This window comes from Centroberyx affinis, unplaced genomic scaffold (genome assembly GCF_046629955.1).
Source record: "Centroberyx affinis isolate AG114_WGS23_722 - 3 ecotype Tasmania unplaced genomic scaffold, CSIRO-AGI_Caff_v1 ptg001070l_1, whole genome shotgun sequence".
Classification (NCBI taxonomy): domain Eukaryota; kingdom Metazoa; phylum Chordata; class Actinopteri; order Beryciformes; family Berycidae; genus Centroberyx; species Centroberyx affinis.
The window spans coordinates 590,850-611,901 of record NW_027279619.1 but is presented as its reverse complement, the minus strand read 5'-3'; the positions used below and the strand labels follow the sequence as shown (position 1 = coordinate 611,901).

Here is a 21,052-nt window from a genome sequence, read left to right as displayed (position 1 = left end):
GCAGTCCAAGGTAATGAAAATGAAAATTATCAGTTATGTTTGCACTAATGCAATGAACCTGAAAAGTGAGCAATATCTACTGCAGTTAATTTATGGTTGCCAGCAGAGTAAACGTGGAAGTGTGAGCAATGCCAAAAAGTATCAGATGGACTATTAACTGAAATGTCACGTGATAATTGTTCAATCTTTAATTTTACATCCCTGCTTATTCCTACTTGTGGTCATGGGGGTTAGGGAAACACCCTGGACAGTTCACTAGTCCATTACAGGGCGAACACAGACACACATGCTCACATTCACACCTATTGGCAATTCAGAGTCTCCAATCCATCTGAGTGGCATGTCTTTGGACTGTGGAAGGAAACCCACGTGAACATGTAAACTCATGCAAAGACATGCAACATGCAAAGAACCAGGGCAGAGATTTGAAACGTCTTGCTAACCACTGAGACACTTTTTGGGCTCAACTTTTTGAGTTTCCTTTGGCGTCATTGGATTGTATTGGAGAGCAGTGCTCCCTGGAAACTGAGGGGTATGTTGAGCTCTACAGTGAAGTAATTAATTAAATTTTGATCAGAAGCGATGATGGCATATAGGAAAATAAGGCCCGGGTTGAAAATAATTGAAATTATCCTTTAAAAAGCACAGAGTATTATAATCAATCTGTTTTCTGTCCTGCTTGCGTGTGTCTGTCTGTCTGCTGTCTGTCTTTCTGTCTGTCTGTGTACTGTGTGTGTGTCCGAACTGTGATTCTGTCTTGTAGTGTAAGCTAGATGATTATGTTTGCATATTGTGCTTGTCTTGCTTATTGTATATTATGTGGGCATTTTGCTATTCGACCATTGTTAACTCCATAAAAGGCATTCTCAGTTTTATGAATCCGTAAACTATGTTAATCGTGGCTCCATACAGGCAGTGGACAATGGTAGTGCTTTGTCAAAGCACTGCAGTATTACAGAACCCACACTACACTACTGGTATTGTGTTGTGCTTTGTTGTACTGGGATTAGTGGGCTCTGTATGGCTTGAGTGTGTCCACTGAGCTGCTGTATGCTGCATGAAACACGAATCCATTATTAAGCTAGCATTGTGTCCCAGCCGACACACACATTCTCTCTCTCTCTCTCTCTCTCTCTCTCTCTCTCTCTCTCTCTCTCTCTCTCTCTCTCTCTCTCTCTCTCTCTCTCTCTCTCTCTCTGTCACACACACACACACACACACACACACTGTACCTATTCTGCTTTCTCAGCAGTAAAGAGGATGTAGAGGTTACTGGAAATTGAGAACGCCGATGCAGGCAGGTCATCAAAGAAATAAATCACTCAAACGTCTTGAAAGTCCATCAGCTAGGACAATTGTGGGGAGGTTTGGTTTTCCGGTTTCCTCCAGTTTCGTCCTCTTATTTGATTGCTGTTCTGTGACTCATCTTGTTCAGTTGTCAGATGCTGCTGATTGTGTCCACTTCCCCTCTTTTCCCCAAAGTGGTCAGTTTTTAGTATCCACTTTGACACAGCGGCCTGGGTCCAGCTGAACTTTACACTGTCCCTCTGCCAGGCTGAAACACGTCAGCTCACCGACATACTCTAATAGATGGTGAAGAAGATAGAGGAATGCTATCAAAGAACTTGTGCTGTATGGGGAAGCACGTGTTGTGTGTATTTTTGTCATTGTCAGTGCTTTGAGTCCCACGTTAGAAGGTGTTACTTGACAAGTTTTTTTTTCATCAGTCAGTTTTTACATCAGCCTTTCCTTCCTCTCTGACCTTCAGTGCTTGCATGTGCCTCTTCTGTTGGCAGAGCAGAAGCAGGGCTTGGAGCAGACAGCAGCTTTACTCTGACCCACCTGGCACACATCCTGGCATCAGCTGGCCCTTAACTTTGGGCAGCACCGTGCATGGGATTGGAAAAGACCCTTGTTTTTTGTCTCCATGGCTTTCAACCCCTCTGTCTGTCACTGAACCCCTAACAGTTTATCTTTCATATGTCACCTTGCGTAGCCGATACTCAGTTAATTCATAAGATCCATTGATATTTGTGGAGGTTTCGTAGACCAGTTGGCTCAGGAATGCCACTGGGATTGGTGACAAGTTACCTCTTTCCTACAAGACATAGGTGAGAACAGAGAGGATGCCACAAAGGTGGGTGAGGAGCAGGGTTGTGGAGCAGCTCTGTAGATTGGGATGTAACAATACATTCAGCTCACGATTAGGTTGCATGCACGATACTGGGTTCATGGTTCAATATTATCACAATATTTTGAGCAAAATTTGAATGAAGGCAGTTATGACTGAAAGAATCCCATTTTAAGTCCTGCCACCATGGTACAGTTGTGAGAAAAAGTTCCCTGTGGGATTACCTGTATTTCTGCATTAATTGGTTCTAAAATGTGGTCTGATCATCATCATCATCTCAGTCATAAGAATAGATAAACACAATTTGAATAAACAACACAAACAATTGTACATTTTCATGTTTTTATTGAAGACATTGTTTAAGCATTCACAGTCTAAGCTGGAAAAAGTACGTGAACCCCTGGGATAACTTCTTTGAAAGGGGGTAATTTGATTCAGGTAATCCAATCAATGTGATGACATTCAGATATGGGGTAGAGGTGCCCTGCCCCATTTAAAAAATGAAACCTGCCCCGAACAAAAGAGATTTCACAGGACCTCAGAAGAAGGGCTGGAAAAGGGCTCCGAAAGAATCTCTACAGACTTGGGCATGCATCAGTCGACAGTCAGGCAGATAAATTGAACAAATGGAAGAAATTCATTCTCTCCCAAGGAGCGGGTGCACCGTACAAATCTCAAAAAGGTGACAAAGATCTCTAGTGTAGCAATTAAGGATCATCTTTTGCTCTGTTTTCATGAGTCCGCAATTAGAAAACATTGAACAGAGTGGTGTACATGGAAGGATATCACGGAGGAAACCACTGGCTGAAAAAAATAAAAAAATAAACATGGCTGCCAGTCTCTACAAGTTTGCTTAAGACCACTCGAATGCGCCACACCACTGGAACAATGTTCTGTGGACAAATGAGAGAAAAGTTGAACTTCTTGGCAAAAGAGACACAGTGTTATGTTTGGAAGAAAAAAACCCCCACTTTATATCAGCAGTAGGACCTCATCCCAACTGTGAAGCATGGTGCAGCCTCAGGGTCTGGACAGCTTACTATCATTGAGGGAACAATGAATTTCCGATGGTACTGGGAAATTCTACAGGATAGCTGTAACTGTTTGCAATCTGAAAGTTAATAAAGGTTGAGTCACACAGGGTGACAATGACAATGAGCAGAAGAAGAAACAGAAGTGAATCTACAACAGAGAGAGTTAAACTGATAAGAATTTGCATTTTGGAATGGCCAAGTTAGAGTCCTGACCAAAAATAAGTCTGTTGAAATATTTATACAAGACATCCCAAAACAAACTGAGACTGTTCTGTAAAAAGGAATGGTCCAAAATACCTCTTAACCAATGCGCAGGTCAGCAGCTACAGGAAATGTTTGGTTGAGGTTATTGCTTTTAAGAAGGTTCTACCACTTCCTAAATATAAAGGTTCACATAGGCCTACTTCTTCCATCCAAGGCTGTCAATGTTTAAACAATGTCTTCAGTAAAGACATGAAAAAGTACATGAAAAGTTTCTGTGTTATTTGATTATTCAGATTGTGTTTATTAATATGACTTGGATGACAATCAGACCACATTTGGGGAGCAATTTCTGCAGTGATCCAGGTAATTCTCAAGGGTTCACAAACTTATTCTCACAACTGTTTGCGGTATGTGGGACATTATGTTGTCATGGTGGCATCTGTGTGTCTGTGTGTGTGTGTGTGTGTGTGTGTTGACACGTTCTTGTGAACACAACTCAAGAACAATACATGCTAGAAACCTCACACTTACACCACAAATTCCCCCTATAGAGTAGATGATCTGATTAGATATTGGAGTATACATTTAGATTAAATGCATTTCACAACAATACACTTTACATGCAGACATATACTGTTCATAAATGATGAGAACAAGTATTTGCATTGTTTTGAAGATCACTTAAGAAACATTTTAAAGGCACAACACACAAAGCTGCTGTACAGTATCAACTTCAACAGCAACAAAACAGCTACCATGCAAAAATGGTCCCAGGACTTCTGTTTGTCATTGACTAAGTGCATGCATAGCTGGGATGATTCATTGCTCCAGTGAATTGAGAGTCAGCTGTAATTGAACTCTGCTGCGTGGGGCATTAATATGAAGCGTGTCTGTTTGTAATTGCCAAATCATCAAGTCGATACATGGCCCCCTACTGTAAGCCGGTGCAGGCAGGCAGGAAGCAATTACTCTTAACTCTAACTTTGCGGTTAATTAAAGATCTTCCACCTCCTTTGGATAAGTGAGTAATTATCGCCACAGGATGAATGTCAGTCCATTTGGAGATTCAGCTCATATTTCACTGGCAATCAATTACTTTTTTTTTTTTTTAACTTTCTCTCTAGTTCTTACATGAGAAGTTGTGCTCTGTTGCTTCTCAGAGAGACACTGTGTGAAGCATAATGTCAGACACTGTTTGTTTGGCACAAATCAATAACATTTATATGGTTACTGCTGCTGGAATTGAAATAATCTGTCTGTTGTATTCAGAATGTGAGATCTAAAATGTCACCTTTCTTGTTCAAATTTGTTTCCTTACCCTGATGAAATGGCTTTCTCCCTTGAACTCACTTGACGGTTTTTAGAGCTAATGAGCACAGCGCTGTTGCATTGAGGCGGCGGGGAGTGTCAGGGTTGCTGCTTCCTAATGCAGTAATTGGCTTAATGAGATTGTTACTGTTGCCATTTAAATGCCCTCTTTCTCTTAGTTTGTCTTTTGGACATTTTGAATAAAGTGTCTAGTATCTCTCCTGAAGTCACACGCAGGGAGGGAAAATTCTGCTTTACTTTAACATTTGGAAACAATATAGAACAACTTATATGCCCTCCAGAGTTACTGTAAAGATAATATTGGAAAGATAAGTTCAGACTCTGAAAGATAAACACTACTTGTAGCCAAATGAGCTCGCCTGTTGAGATGTATTTGCTCAGAAAACCCTATATTGCAAAGCTATTTAAAGTCCTCCTAATTTTGCAATTTATTCCACTTAAATTCAATCAATGAATATTTTAGTAATGAATCGCCTATGATGACACTCACATATGACATGAATCAGATTTGGTTATTATTTACTCTGATATAATATGGACTACATAGTTGGCTTAATAATGAAAGGCATTTTGACTCAGAGAGAATAAATATACTTAAATCCATAAATGGACGATGTCATGCTTGAAGATATAGATGTTTCTTTTATGACAAAGCTCCTTCAGTTTTCCTAATTATTTTCTCAGGGAAAATTCTGAATGAGAATCTCATTTTAAAGTGTATATATATATATATATATTTTTTTTAATCTTTATATATAATAGGAGTATGGTGAGAGTTTATGGGGATTTTGCTTCCTCAGAGCTTCAATACCTCAATACTAATACATTATTTTGATTTATTTATTTTTATTTAACCTTTATTTAACCTTTATTTAACCAGGCAGGTCAATTAAGAACAAATTCATATTTACAATGATGGCCTAGCAAGAGGACAAAAGGACCTCTCGAAGGGTAAGAGGAAAAGGGGACAAAAAAAACGCAAAAGAAACTAAACAAAGAACAATCCACATAAGACTATCAGACACAAATTTTACATACATTGCAGGGGCAGAGAAACCCAACACAGTATCGGAACAGGAAATAATCAAAACACACTCCAAACAAACAACCAAATAAAATTACAAGTCATGCAAGTCATGAAGCAGAAGAGACAAATTTCTTTGTCAGTTAAAAGGTTGGGTGACAGTTGCAGGTGTGTGTGAATAACTCTGCAATAGAGTCCTCAAAAGTAGTGAGGGAGATCAATTTGTCCAGTTTCAAAGTCTTTTGCAGCTCATTCCAACTGCTGGGAGCAGCAAATTGGAAGGGGGACTGGCCAAAAGAAGTATTAACACTGGGAACTTATAGGGAAATATGGCGGGCAGCTCTGGTGTTATAGAGATTTTTACAAGTGTATCAAATAAGTAGTCAGACCAAGGAGGGTTTTGTAAACGAGTGTAAGCCAATGAATCTCTAGTTGAATGTGTAACGATGGCCAATTAACAGAAGTGTATAAGTCACAATGATGTGTTGTATAGGGGGCATTTGTGGCAAACCTGAGTGGTACAAAACATTAAGGCTTGCATGCCTGTAAATGACATCGCCATAGTCAAACAAGGGGAGAATGGTCATTTGGACTAGGGAGCGTTTCGCAGAGTGAGTAAAGGAAGAGCGATTCCGGTACAAGAAGCCGAGTCTTGCTTTTACTTTTGACTGAAGATAAGAAGATAAGAAAAAGAAAGTGTATTATCTAACCATATACCGAGGTATTTATAAGAGGTGACTGTGTCCAGAACTGAGCCATTAGTTGTTGTGATGCTTCCAGGCGGGATAACAGACTTCCTACCAAACCACATAACTTTTGTTTTAGATGTGTTTAAAACAAGGTTAAGACTAGAGAAAACCACCTGTATACTATTGAAGCTGTCTTGAAGAGAGCGCAGAACAGCATCGGGGGAAGGTCCAACTGAATATAAAACTGTATCATCTGCATACAAATGAATCTTTGAATTTCCTATTACACTGACAATGTTATTTATATATAAGGAGAACAGAGTAGGGCCAAGGATGGAGCCTTAAGGTACACCTTTAGTGACAGGCAAGGTGATTAGTTATTGTAACTATGCTCTATAATTGATTATACAAGTGATCCAGCTAAGCAATCTTATCGATCAAAGGCAGTGTTCCAGCCGTGTTGATAATTCCCATGAAGCCTGGCTCGCCAAGCTTTATTAGTTGCTAAGCCAACTGTTGTTGTACAGAGAGCTAATTAGTGATCTTCTTTTCTCCTGTTTTTTATTTTTGTGATCTATACTCCTTTGAAGAAAACTTTTCAGACAGTGCACATTGGTAACCGATATATAAAAGCCACATTACCCTTGAGTATCTACTTCACTGTGATTATAGTTGGTTAAATGCTGCCGACAGTACTGGGTGCATCTTGTACCTATTGCATCTCTCTCGTTTCCATAGTTACAACAATTAACTTCCTGTGGGGTGTTATTGCTTTGGTAAAATAACGCACTGAAAACATTTCAAAAGCGCCTTCAGAAGCAAATGGCTATAGCAAAGGCCCGTCTTCATCTCAAAGGTGTGTACGACAAGTCACATGATCTAGGTGGGTCTACTTAAAGCAGTTATATTGAATATAAGTGGAATGTTACCAAATAGCAAACTTGGAACGATCTAATAAGCTTTACATAAAGGGTGACAATAATTGTGACAACAGTCTGATTCACGATACAGTTGACCATTTATTAGACATGTTGAAAGTTTTCTGACCAGTTACTAGTTTAAAGAATTTCTAAACACAGAATACAGTTTATTTGTGTTGCTTACAGTGGGTATACAAATGATTTACCCCCTTGACTTTTTGCACATTTTCTTTTACTGAAAATTAGTTCACTATTAGGAAAACCGCCCGCACACACAGAAAGACTCAGACTTATTCATTCAATTCAAGCTTTTGGTCCTACATGACCTTCATCAGGATATACAATCAGCGCAAATGTATGGACTGATATACTTTAAATAAGAACCACTTCAAACTGTCTAATCGCTTGTATGTGGCAACATGTTTTTTTTTAAACATAGCAACAAACAGCATATAGTGCACAAAAGACATACAGGAAGCACTACATACATGTTTACATATTTACACATAGGAACAGTTACATGTACAAACATCGAGCAAAAGCCACTATCAAGTATATGTACCCAGTACCTAAAAATCTCTGTTACATTATACAGCTCTCATATCAAAATCCTCATTCAAGCCTAAAGGATGTAAAGATCCTAGTGTATGTAACCAGAACGGCTCCCTCCTACTTAATTCATCTCAGTTCCAATAGAAGATACCCAAGTGAATTTGTGAATACAGAGGCCACATTCACCAGTCAGCTTCAGATATCTTTGCACTGTTAAACTTGCTGTGTTAAAGGAAAGCATTGATTAAGGTCAAGTATGATATTAATTGAGGCTTCATGGTTCATTGGCCTCTTGTACACGCCACAGGACATTTAGGTTATGTGAGTTATTCACAGTCCAACAGTCTTTCCCTGTCAGCTCTCCCCTCACCTCACTTACAGTCCATAACAGCCCTCCGTTACCTATTTTTGCTGTTGTCAAATAGTTCTACAGGATCACTGCAATGATGATGCCCTATCTTGATGTGAATAACACAGTGTACTGTTAGCCTAATCTGCACCAGCATCTTTTGTGCACAACATCATCCATGCTGTTACCTGTGGAGGGAGGAATTGTTTAACCCTTGTTGCATGAAACAGTTATAGCCATTGCTTTCCTAGTAGCTAGGGGTGCAACGGATCACAAAACTCACGGTTCGGATCGTATCACGGTTTTGAGTCACGGATCAGATCATTTTTTGGATCAGCAAAAAAACTAAAACAAAGGGTTAGGGTTAAATGCACTTAATAAATAAATTAATAAATGTGATAACTGTTTTTGCTGTTCTTATTTTATATATTTTATTTACTTATGTGTGTGTTTTTGTGTCTGTTCTTAAGAGCTGCACTGAGGCAAATTCCTATCAACTGTTTTGACATGGCAATAAAGTATTGAATTGAATTAATTTTAAAATGTGCTACTTTGGCTCTTATGCAGCTGCCTCTCTCTGTCTGTAGTCACCACTCTGTAGTCTCGCTTAATGTCCCGGCCACAGCACTATCTGATTGGTTACACGTCACAAGTAATAGCCTATCAATACTGAAGGCTATGCCACAGACAGGCAAAGAGACTGGAGCTTGTCCGAGCAGAGCTACTACTAGTAGCCATGCTCTAGAGAGATCCATAGCAATATTCATGCATATAAACTGTGTTTTTAAAAACTAGCCTACACCCTGGCTGTCTTCCTGTCCCTTAGCACAAACTGCTTAATTGATTGCTGTGATGGAAGACACCTTGAATACCATGAACTCTGGACGATGGCAGCGGCCGGCACATAATTTAAATTGTGTCATACCTAGGGATGCGATGATATATCGAAATTCAATATATTGCAATACAAAAATGTGACAATACGTATCGTGTGGCAGAAGAATGAATCACGATATTAGCGCCATTATATTCTGCTGTAGTAGTCACAAATGAGATTTCACAAGCAATTAAACCATTGCTAGAAATATTTGTGGCTCAGAAATAAGCATAATTCTTACTTTGTTGTCACTGAACTTTTATTTATTACATCGTATCGTGGTTGTATTGAATCACATATTGCGCATCGTATCGTATCATGAGATAAACATATTGTCCCACGTCTAGTTATAGCCATTGCTTTTCTAGTTCTCCTAGTCCTTTTCAAGCCCTGAATACCATCTAGGATAATGGCAGCAACCTGCACATAATTCACATTGTGTCATACCATTATCATAAATATACTGTTACTGTCATCCTTGAAGACCACGTTTACAAAGCTAAACATTATTAGCTAATTAGAGCCAAAGTCCTTGATCACTGGGATAAGAGCTATGGTCAGAAGACTGGCTCATAACTTGGTGTGCAGTCAGATATACAGTACGACAGTCATGGAGATCATTCACATGTCCACAGAAGCCTGCAGCGTGCTGTAGGGGAGGAGAAAGGGTTGAGGTGGCTAAGGTGACCTTGAGTTACAGCACACTGTATGTACACTGGCAGGCATATCGAAGTGATAACCTCCCCCTGCTTTGAAAAGGAGGGAGCAGAGCATGTTACAGCAGCCCAGGGCTAACTACACTGTGAACTGTGTCCTATTGCTAGCTGTAGTGACCTTGGTCTCTCTGTAGGGGGTCAGAATTTTGAAAGTGGTCTGACAACAGTTAGTGATGCCAGGACCAGAGAAAAATTCTGATAGCGAATAACAGATGGATGAATCAGTAGGAGAGGAAAACACACATTTTTATTTAAGGATGTGTTATTTGACCCTTTGTCCTTGGTCTAGTTGCACCACATTTAGTTAATATTTCATAAGCTTATCTGAAATCGCTTTCTCCCTCATGACTCACACGTAAGCTCCTCATGGTGTGCTTTTTGAAGCAATAAAGCCTTAATATTATATCTGCTTTCCTGAAATATTGTTACTTTCCTGAGATAGTTTACTAGCAAGGAAAGCAGGGGGTTACAAGGAAGAAGCAATGCATTCTGGTCTTGGTTGTGTGGATGACTGCTGGCTGCCGAGTCCTATCTCCTCTCTGCTTCACTCACTCTCTCCCTCCCTCCCTCCCTTCCGCCCTCCCTCCTCTCCAATCTGCACCGCATTGAGAGAAGCATGTGGAGGAGAATTGTAAATGTGCCGAGCTTTGTGAATGTGTGTGCGTGCAGTGTGTGTGTGTGTTTCCGGAAGGAAGGGGAAGCGAAGGAGGAGAGGAGAAAACAGTTGCAAGAGGGAGTGCCTGCCTTGCTCCCCTTATCATTGTGTGTGTGAGCAGTGTGTGTGTATCTGTGTGTGTGTGTGTGTGTGTTTGTGTGTGCACGCTGCAATGCTGAATAAGGAAAGTCGCTGCCTCCACCCCCCTCTCCGTGGGATTATGTAGCGGGGGGATTATGTAGCGGCCCAGGGCAGTGTTGCGTCTCAGGGAGCGTGGAGTGGGATCAGGCCTGCAGAGAGTGGGATGAAGGGCCGGGGCTGCTGGGAGCCAGGGACGGTCCGCTCCTTCTGCAACTCGGGCTGCCTGAGTAAACTCAACCAGGGTCAGTATAGCCTTGGCTTCGGCTTCGGCTACAGCACAGGAGCAGGGAGTTTTCACACTCCTCTTCTTCTGTCCCAGGAGCAAACCCTCCTCATCCTGCCATCTCCTCCGCATCGTATGTCTGAGAGGTTTTCATCACGTCTCCATCCGTCTTCCTCTGTCTGTCATCTGTCATCTGTCGCCATGGCTGCTCCGGTCTCTGCAGCCTCCTTCTACATCACAGCGCTCATACTGTAGAAGGAGCAGTCTGTCCTCCCTGTCACTCTCCTTGCTGCATGCAATCCCTTTCCCTCCCTCTCCTCTTTGTCCCGTGCTGCTCTTTCCCTCAGACTCATTTCCTCTCTTTGCTTTGCGCCTGCTCCAACTTGCATTTGCATATGGATGAGTCGGAGCCTGCCAGGCCTAAGTGTTCTGTTAGCGAACCTGTGTATTTGCCATATGTGTACCTGTGTATGCACGCTGTGTGTGTGCAGAGTTCACTGCATCATTGGAAACGTTAAAATGCAACGTCCTGTGTATTCCAGAGTCCTAGACCTGTCTTTGAGTGCTGCTGTGTGAGGACAGGACAAGCTTTACTTAATCATTTTTAGAATGAAGTAGGGTAATGAGGAGCCAGTAACTAAGGACCACAAATTTAAAGGATTTTTGCACTATCCATTTGTAAGCAATACTAGGCTATATAACATGTTTACCAAATGTTGAATGATTTGTTGTGTTAATACAGAGCAAATCAATATTTTGTTACTGCTTCAGGCAGCCTAATAGCATTATATACAATGTAGTGTACATGGTCTGCATATGATTATGTTGCTACTACTGGAGGAACAATTGAAAGACGTGTTAGCCATCACATTTCCCCCTCTCTGTCTCTGACCATCCCTTTCTCCATCTTTCCACCCCTCTAACTTCATCCATCCTTTTCTTTCCCATGGCAGGGTTAGAGAATGCTGAGTGGAAGAACAGCTGGGTTCTCCTGCCCTGGGCTTTCTGTCTGCTCACTTCGCCTGCCTGTTCACTGAAATGGCTTTGGCATAGCTAGTATAGGCCAGGTTGTATTAGGACTCATCATAGTTTATATACACACTCTCCTGAATATAGATTGTGGTTAAAAAAAGTTATTATATATAGGTATATTGTGGTGAATTGGGCAAGCTGTTGTTTCCTCATCATGTCACACAATCCCAAAACAAATTTGAATTGATTCCTTTTGCATCTTTTCACCAACTGTGATGATGTGTGAGCATATATAATATAAAGAAATATAGCTGCAAGCGGCTGTTAGTGGGTCCAAGCCTATGGGGTAAATGATTTGACACTGACAATATAAGCTTGATCATTTTGGAAAAGTTATACAGCTCAAACATAGAACATTTAAGTGATATTTTATTGGCCAAAATGTAAAGTTGCTTGTTATAGCACCACCAATAGTGAGTTCTTATGGATAGTATGGCCTATCTAATTGGAGATGAAAATGCTTGGTTGCTAGCTAATGCTAGCTTGCTGAGGTTTTATGAATTTGGGTTGTTACTGCTGCTGTCAGGTGAATATGTTTGATTAGGATTATGCTGTCTGAAGCTAGTATTTAGCTACTAGTCGGTGCATGAATATCATAAATTACACAATTGTTTTACCGTATCACGTTGGTGTGTTCATGCGTGTCTGTGTGTGTGTTAGCTAAACAGCTTCTACCTCAAAATTGCTACACACAACCAAATTCTCTCAACTTTGATTATTGTGCATCAAAGCCGTGCAGTACTTTGTAGATTTGCACTTGTTTTTATTCTCATACTGTACTTCAGTCATGAGACAGACATGTTGGAAAAGAATTAATGTTTTTCTCCCTGCCACTTTTTCTGTAATGGCTGTCAGCATTGTTGCTTTGATTTACAGGAACCAAGGCACCTGTCAACAGACCCTCCTCCTCTCACAGCCTGAACAGTTCTCTGTGTGCATGTCAATGAGACTGGCTTGTATGTGTGTGAGCATGCAAGTGTGAGAGTGCGTTCAGGTATGCTTATCAGTCTTGTATACCTGCCTCTGAATTAAAAAAACCTCCTGAGCACTCTGCCTTTCCAAGACGGAAAATGTTCACCACTTTCATTTTTACATATAGGCTACATTAGCCAGCCAATGCAGAAACCACTGCAGACTGTTTCAGATGGTAGGCGGTGTGCTTGCTTCCCATTTGGTCTTGTGATTCATTGTCTCTGTACAGCAGCACACTGGTTTTTATTCCTCCAATAATTTCCTGGAAATCCTGTCACAGTGACCAGGCTCCTTCAGGGTGCTCAGTTAGTATTGTGAGGTTGTAGGCTAATTAACGACCTGAACCTTCAGACTCTGGGAGGTATGCAGCAGGCAAGAGCCGTTTTCCTCTCACAAACCACCAGACAGCCTCTATGCATCAGTTGGGAATTTATCTATAAAATTTGCACAGCATACCAGAATGTAAAGCTACAGTTTAGCAGTCAGCAGACTGATTATTTTTTTTGCCTTGCATAGCAAGTTAAACAATGCACTATTACTGAATTAAAACGCATTGGTTGGTTGCTACAGTATGCTGCTAATGTTTTCTTTTGTCTGTATGCTTCCTGAGAGTGTTCGATACACTGCCAGAGCTTTACTGCAGAGCTTTGGGGACAGTGATGGGTTGCACTGCACAGTTCCTCATTTGCTTGTGGAGAGCTGAGCACTGTGTTACTGGGTTTAACCTGCCGTCTCCTCCATTTGTCTCCTGGTGATGTATCTCTAGGGAGGCGTGGAGCCAGTTAGTAATTACTGGCCAGGATTACAGTCCCTTCCCCTGGGGCGCAGGACACACACTCACTCTTCATCTAGCCTATTCTTTCTGCTCTTCTCGCTACACTCCACATCTATTCCCTTTCTCTCACTCACTCCATCAACCCACTCACTCATTCTCATCTCCCTGTCTCTTCTGTTTTCTGTCAGTGCAGTGACGAGTCTGGTACACTTTGCCAACCACAGGTATAAACTGTCTCTGTGCTGAAAATAACCTGGTCTCCGGATTGCATGGGTATGCATTTACAAGGCACATTTCCATTCTCACACTATGTCCCCTAACATAGAGTTTGGCATGGAATACAAAGATCATGGTGAGGTGGTGATTCTTACTTGGGATTTGTCTGAACAGTTGATCATAATCAGCTTTCAAATTGGGATGGTCATTCATTAATTTTCTTTACCCGCTTATTGTTTTCTAAGGTTCCTATCCCAGCATATATTGGGCCCAAGGCAGGGAAACACCCAGTAGAGTTCATCGTTCAATCGCAACGCTAATACAGATAGACAATCACTCATGTTCACACCTATAAGAGGTTTAGAGTCTCCAGTCCATCTGACTCTTGCATGTGTTTGGAATGCTAGAGGAAACCGGAGCACCCGCAGGAAACGCACCCGAACAGGTGGAGGACATGCAAACCCCACACAACCCCAGTGCACTAGCCACTGAGCTGTTGATGTGTATTTTAAATTTCTTCTCTTTGCAAGCTGATCTTTTAGCTGGAATTGCTAATCTTTTGTTCCACAAGTGTAAGTGCACACACAGATTACACTACAAAACTAAATATTGAATTTACCAATTGACTTGAATTTACCAACGGTAACAATGAACAGTGTGTTAATGCTTAATACTGCATGTAAATTCATGACTGATAAAAGTAAAGAAATACAGAATAATAAATTATTCTGTTATAGTGGAAAAAACTGCAAGAAAAAATTTGGGATTTTTTGAAACGGCTTTAACCCTTGACAGTATTCATGCAGTTTTGTTTGATATTTTATTACTAATATTACTGATCTCATTGTGCCTTCTATATCTATAGGGACTTCTTTCATTTCAATTGTGTGTGAACAGGTTTTTTCTTGGGAGTTTTTCCTCGTCTTCTGTCTTTGTCTATGGTTGGTGGTGCTGAGTAGGCCAGGGTCGGCTGAGCAGGTTAGGTAGGCCTGTTATGTATTTCCAACATTTTGTGTCTTGTGCTTTGTTTGCTTTCTTGTGTTTTATTTTGTTGCATATTGTATTGCATTATTTTGTTTTGCGATTGATTGTTGAATAGTTAGATCTAGGCAGGCTCGTTTGTAAAGTCCTTTGAGACATGCTTGTGATCAAGGGCTATATAAATAAACTTGACTTAACATTAACTGCTAAATTTTACAAGTCTCAATAAATGCAGAAAAAATAGCTCCAGTCACCACTGTGTGACAGCTGTGTTAATTTGGGAATGGCTGAGCTCAAATTAAAGATAAACTCCTTTTCTTTCCAGTAATAGTTGGTTCCATAATCTCAGAAATGACCTGTTCACATTATTCTGCTGTTTAGCGCGCAGCATTAGGCTAAATGCCCCAGCTCTAATCGCTACTGGTCCTGGCCTTATGTAATGATAATACACATTTTACTACTCTTTAAAGTAGATTTTTCTCAACAAAGCACAGACATGATTAGTAGAAAATGATTTTTTTAAACTGTGACAAGGGGCCCTATTTAAACGATCCATAGCGCATGGTCTAAAGCGTATGGTGCAAGTGCATTTAGGGTGTGGCCAAATCCACTTTTGCTAGTTAAACGGTGCATAATCTGGGCGCAAGGAAGGCGCACGGCGCAAAGGGTTGTACTTAGTCTCTTAATTAATCATAGGTGTGTTTTGGGCGTAACATGAATTAAACCAATCAAAGTGTCATCTCCCATTCCCTTTAAAAGTCAGGTGCGCTTGCACCTTGGCGCATTGCTATTTAAATGGCGGATTTGGCAAGTTGGAGAAACGAACGCCCAAGTACATTTGCTATTTAAACAACGTGGGTGCTGGGCGTGAAAATGACAACTGCGTCAGTCGGAAACTAACAATGATGCTTTGCGCTGGGTGTAAGATAGGACCCAAGGTTTGATAGAGCAGTGAAGTGTCACTGACAGACATGATTGTGTGATGTTAATTTGCCTCTTGAAGTCCACAGCACCATGGTGACTGTGACATGGTAAAAAGCTGGGAAAGTGTGAAAACTGTAGTATCCCATTAGAAATGAAAGTATGTTTTATGTCAAAATAGCATGAAATCTTGGGGGTAAAAAAAACCCTTGAAAAAAAAATCACATCCCTGGCTCCAGCTCTTTTTCTGGTCACCTTAACTTGAAATCCCCATGTAGTGTTCATTCTGAGTAGGCCTTTCAGTATGTTTAAGTGTCATATTTAATACAGAGGGACAGTGCTTTTCTCCTGTCTATGCTTGGCTGCTCAAAGGGCATGTCTCCCTGCTACTGGATGACGTCTTGTGAGCCCCAGGCCTGGCTCCACTGATCTGACAGCATTTCCTCAGGGAGGACTGGAGAGACAGGCGCTGACGGTGGGATAGCATAGTACTGCATAACACAGCACTGCTCTCCCAATTACATTCTCCCACTGTCTCTTCTCCTGCCTGCTCTCTCACTCTGCCTCTCTTTCACTGAACACTAAGATGGACAATGTGGAAGGAGGAAAGGGAAAAGAAGCTATGCTAAGGAAGAAGATGGATGTTTGTTTAGGTGTTGGTAGGTTAGTTGGTGAGGGAGAGGGATGAGCTGTTGTGGCTTTGTTTCATTTCGGCCCGCCTGAGTCACAGATATTTGCTTGAATTATATCATCTGAGGAGGGGGGTGCAAGGAAGACATGGTGGGAAATGGAATCAGTCTTGCATTTCTGTCAGTGCAGGGTGTTCTCTGAGGTGGGGGAGGGGGGTTGGGGGGGGGGTGGCAGTCCGCCCTTGAGGCGTGACTGGCGTGGTAATGGGCTCCCGGCCTTGCTTCGTGGTGTCGACCTTGCTATGGAGAGCCATCCATCCCCATCCTTCCGTTGTCGTGAAGGAAAGAGTTGGGGATGTGAGGGGGGCGAGCTAATCGCTGACACTGATGCACAGACAGCATAGATAGGCTATTTACCAGCAGAGGCTCAGTGTAAAATCCAATCTACCCGGTTAATCCAGGGGCTGGGAGACATTGCATGTGTTTTGGCATTGTAATGGGTTCAACCACCAGTGCTAGACATTTTATTGATGCTATATGGATCTGGCTGAGTACAACGAAACCAACAGGACAGTGCAGAAAGAACATTTGAAACAGGGTCATACATTTCTGAAAGCTTCATTTTAGAAGATTCAGTCCTACAGCTTTGTGTCCTGGCTTCTCCCTGTAGCTGTAGGCTGTCTACAGAGGATAGCCATCAGCTGAAGTGTTTGCTGAAACAAGTTATGAGTTGCCAGAATGCGGAGACTGTTCTGGAGGTTTCGGAAAGGCAATTAGTTCTGCAGACATCCTGCTGTAAGCGGAGTCTCTTCTAAACAAATATGCCTTGGTGCATGTGACGGTTTATTTTTAAGTGGCATTGCTTGGAGCTGCTGAACTCATTGGCAGAATGAGGGTGAATAATAAGAGCAAGGCTTCTCTGCAGTGTTCCAGAGCAATTATGTCTTTGCTTAGCCATTTACTTTAGTTTACCTTTAAACCCCCTTACCTCTCACGTAACACAAGAAAAGAAAAGATCTACTTGAGCACATCCAGTGATATTTAAATCTGTTTAATGCAGTCAAAAGGAGAAGAGTGAAATACAACAGCCTTATGCTGCCAAGGGCCGATTGTTTCTTCCTTCTAACAGCACCCTGCACATCCTAACATTACCCCAAATCTCTGTAATTTCACCCCCTGTAATGCGGATGCTGAGGCTAAGCTTCGGGGTAGAAAATAGCTCAGTGGTGACCTTGACATTTCATAACCTTGTTTTTCCACCAGGATAGATAATAAGTCTCATGTTTTTGCTCAGTTTCACAGTGGGGGTTACTACAGGTCAGTCTCCTATGTTTATTTATTTGTTCATCCATCTATCACATGCAATATCTCAGACAACACTGACCAGATTTTAAAGAAACTTGGGGGCATAATGCATCGTGTCATGTACGATATCTCAGAAAACACTGAATGGATTTTGAGGAAACTTGGAGGAATGGTGCATCTCACCACTGTGTTCTTGCATTTTCAGAATTACACTGATTGGCCCAAGGGTCATATCCAGCACCACAGGTTCAAATGACATGAAATTTGATGTACGTCCAGATATCCTTGCTGTACAAATGTCTCTCCAGGACAATCAGTGTATGGCATGTTGGATTTTCCACTATTTTCAGTTGCTTTCAGTTGTTTTCCCCCTGAGGCTTTTTCATATATTTACAGCGATTGGTGACTGCATGATTTGTTCAATCAACCAATATGGGTCACAAAGAAAACACTATCAGACAAAGCAAATAGACCTACAAAATGTATTAGGCTAGATTAGTTACATCACAGACTTGGCACTTTTTCACATTCATATAACTTGTTACTGATTGGCTCAAAGGAGAACAGCATCATTCTTCGGGGGGCTGACATGTTTACTGCTGCCTTGTTTTATCTGGAGGAATTTCAGTTACGCCACTCACCAGCTAACTATTCTGTTTTAGGCTGCAGAGTTTCCCACAGTCATGCTTCATCAATTTAAGGCTCATTATTTTATTATCCTCTCTCTCTGTCTCTCTCTTTACGTGCTCTCTGGCTTTCTCGCCCTTCCTGTTTCGCTGTCTCTTGCCTTGCACTGTGGCTGCTATTCTCTCTACACTCTGGTCAACTCTCTGACTATACCGCTGTCAGCTTTTTCAGTTTTTCTACCTTCCTTTCTCTGCAGTGACTTTACTGAATTTCAGTGTAATTCAATTCCTAGTCTATTGCTGGCTGGTGATGGGTGGATGGGGTGGGTCATTCTCTGATCCTGGCACTCTCTAGTTTCAATTGGTGCGGCACGGCTGCTGGGTTGACCTTTGGCTGGACTGTTTTGTTTTTGTCTTTCTCCTCCACTGGCCAGACAGTTGTGTCTCTCTGAAAGCCTATTCAACATGTTCACGCATTACCTCACGGGCTAGAGCTCAGCGGCTCTGTGTGTGCTGCTTCTTCCCGGCTGGTCTGTGGTCACCTTTGGGTGAAAATGGATGCCCAGGAATACAGACATGGTGAGAGATGTCTTTTCTTTCCTTATCTTTCTCCCTGTGTCCCCCCTCCCCTCCCCTCTTTCTCCCCTCCCTCTCCTTGGCCCTCTCTCTTTTTACATGGCAGGACTTGCCCCTGCTATACAGGACCAATAAATGTGAGGCTACTTGACAAGTTTCTTATCTTGTTTCTTTTATCTTAAGCTACTTGATAGTGCAGTGCCATGTGTTACATGTGTTGAAAGCTTGTTTGTGTGTTTGTCATTTTGTTACACACCTTCTGGAAAAGAGTGGCTATTCCTATTTCCATCTAGTATTTTTCTGTCATATCTTTGTTTTTGGTCTTGGGTCTGTTGATGCTGTCATGGTTGCTTTGACTTGTTTTTAGTTGAGGATTGGGCCAGGTGTCAGAATATTTTAACATATCAGTACCATACCAATTAACATTGATATTAAAGGAAATCAAAAACTTTTGAAAAGCTTCAAAATGTTAGATTCTTACGACTAAAGCTTTCTTCTAGTTATCATGTATATTTACTGATTAAATAAATTGGTCTGAATCAATGTCAAAAAGCAAAAAGTATCATTTGTGAACTGGTATCAAATTTGAAGTCTATAAATATACCCAATACTAGTTAAGGATTAGCTGAGTGAGTGTCAGTCTTCGATATCAGGTTGTGGTAAAAGGCTCCAGATGACCAGTCCTTTTCTGGGACTGAGGCTTTTTCTTGGTCAAATTTTCAAATGATTGACACATTAAGACATGCAGATGCTGTCTCTGCACCTATGCTACTTAGTGGAAACTGAGGTAGAACAGAACTAGTGCCTCTTTGTCTTGTTGTTTTGCCTGTGCAACTGAGATCCATGTTAAACTCACATGGTATAAATAGTCTGGACAGAGGTGATAGTCACTTCCACTGTGAGGTCAGAGCAGGCTGCCATGTTCTTGGGACTGTGTGTTGCCTCTCACAAGGAATTTGACAGCCTGCCCTACCAGCTACAATCAGACCTTTTCAATGTGACCTAACATGGCATACTTAGCAAAGTCGGCATGCTGGGTTGCGGAAGACAGAATAATTCACACGCTTTCTACACATTAAAACATTATTGGGTCAGCAGGACAGTTTAGACATCCTCTCTGCACACTGACCTCCCCGTGGCGAAAAGAGAATTTTCCGACAGGAATCAATAAAGTATCATTATTATTATTAGAAGCAGATGTTGTAGTATTGCTTTATTAAGGGTTTGTCAACCCTATGGCTGGGTTGTTGGGGGCTTACTTGCTTTTCAACATGCCAAAAGTCCCAGGAACAAGGGCTCTAGTGTTGAAGCTGGTTCCATGTTCCCACCTCAGGTTTTAACTTATCCCAGTATGGAAGTCACATGGGCTTGTTTCTTAACTCTTGACATGGTTGATTAAAAACACACACACACACACACACACACACAGACACACACACACACACACACACACACACACACGCCCTTTTTATAGTTCGCTACAATAAAACCTTCATAAAATTGATTTATTCTTCTAGTAAGCATCATGTGTTGTGTGTTGTACTCAGTCAGCATAGTGTGCATAATCCTCAAACCACATCCACTGGGCCAGCAAACACATAGCCATTTTGTCATTGTTGGAATGAGATGAGAAAGTCATGCAGAATCAGTTTGATCCACTTTCATCCTGAAAATCAGAAGTTCCTGCCATTTTTTATAATTTGTTTCCTTCATGAATTTTGCCATCTTAAAGGACAGAGGACATAGTATTAATAATCAGTTATTGTAATAATTGTAATATTTAACAAAAATCTCTCTGAACATGTCATAGCTATATGTTGCCCTTAGGTGACATTTTATATGCATGATTGTTTGAACTTTCAAGATGCCTGTGATAAAGGTCATTGAACTGTTAAATCCCTCCAAACTTAAAGGATTTGCCATAGCACCTATCTGTTTCTGGACCTGGACCTGCCCAGTGGTGTATTTCTGTCTTTCTGTGTGTGTGTGTGTGTGTGTGTGTGTGTGTGTGTGTGTGTGTGTGTGTGTGTGTGTGTAACCTAGGACAGACACTGCCGCGCTGTTCTCGTATGTTCTGTATGACCCTGAGTAACCTCTCTTTGGTGACATCATAGGGAAGGGCAGCTGCTACAGCAAAGGCCTATGGCTGTGGAAGAGCAAGAGCTGTCCTTATTC

General features: G+C 41.4%; 1 protein-coding gene across 1 annotated transcript in view; it reads left to right on the top strand.

The window, feature by feature from the left end:
• The window catches only part of osbp2b (oxysterol binding protein 2b), a 54,885-nt gene that overhangs the window by 14,126 nt on the left and 19,707 nt on the right, over nt 1-21,052 (top strand). The window lies entirely within an intron of this gene.